We start from the raw sequence: 458 nt of genomic DNA, 5'->3' as shown, positions 1-458 counted from the left end.
AAGGTTGTTGGGAGAGAAAAAAAAATCAAAGATAACAAGAATTATTTTATTTCACAATTTATTATGCTTATCGCCTCTCCCATTACCGCCTTCCCCCCCACCCTCTATCCCTCCCCCCACCATGCCCCCTTTCCCTTCCCCGAACCCCTCACCACCCCCACCGGTCTCTCCCGCCGCTATCCCATTTCCGTCTGTACCCCAGCATTTTCCCCACCGCTCACTCTCACCCCTCCCCCATTTCCACCTCCGTCTCTGCCTCGACCGTTGCTCGAGCCAACGGACGGGCGCCGTGATTTAATCGGCGTCCCCGGTCTCCTAGCGACCGTTTCGAATGTTTGGAGTGGATCGCTCGAGAGCGGCAGCTGGAGAAGCCTGGAGGAGAAGTGAGTGAGGGAATGAGGGAGTGTGGGAGGGAATTGAGGGAGTGTGGGGGTGGGGGAATTGAGGGAGTGTGGGGG

General features: G+C 57.0%; 1 long non-coding RNA gene across 1 annotated transcript in view; it reads left to right on the top strand.

The window, feature by feature from the left end:
* The first annotated feature begins 274 nt into the window (after window positions 1-274).
* The window catches only part of LOC125483947, a 61,307-nt gene continuing 61,123 nt past the window's right edge, over window positions 275-458 (top strand). Inside the window, exon 1 of the long non-coding RNA XR_007262813.1 lies at window positions 275-383. This is a non-coding gene — a long non-coding RNA (uncharacterized LOC125483947). The remainder of the gene's footprint in view (window positions 384-458) is intronic.

Source organism: Rhincodon typus, chromosome 9, assembly GCF_021869965.1.
Source record: "Rhincodon typus isolate 14 chromosome 9, sRhiTyp1.1, whole genome shotgun sequence".
In the NCBI taxonomy this organism is placed as follows: Eukaryota; Metazoa; Chordata; class Chondrichthyes; order Orectolobiformes; family Rhincodontidae; genus Rhincodon; species Rhincodon typus.
The sequence above is the reverse complement of the archived record's forward strand: the minus strand, read 5'-3'. Positions and strand labels throughout refer to the sequence as shown.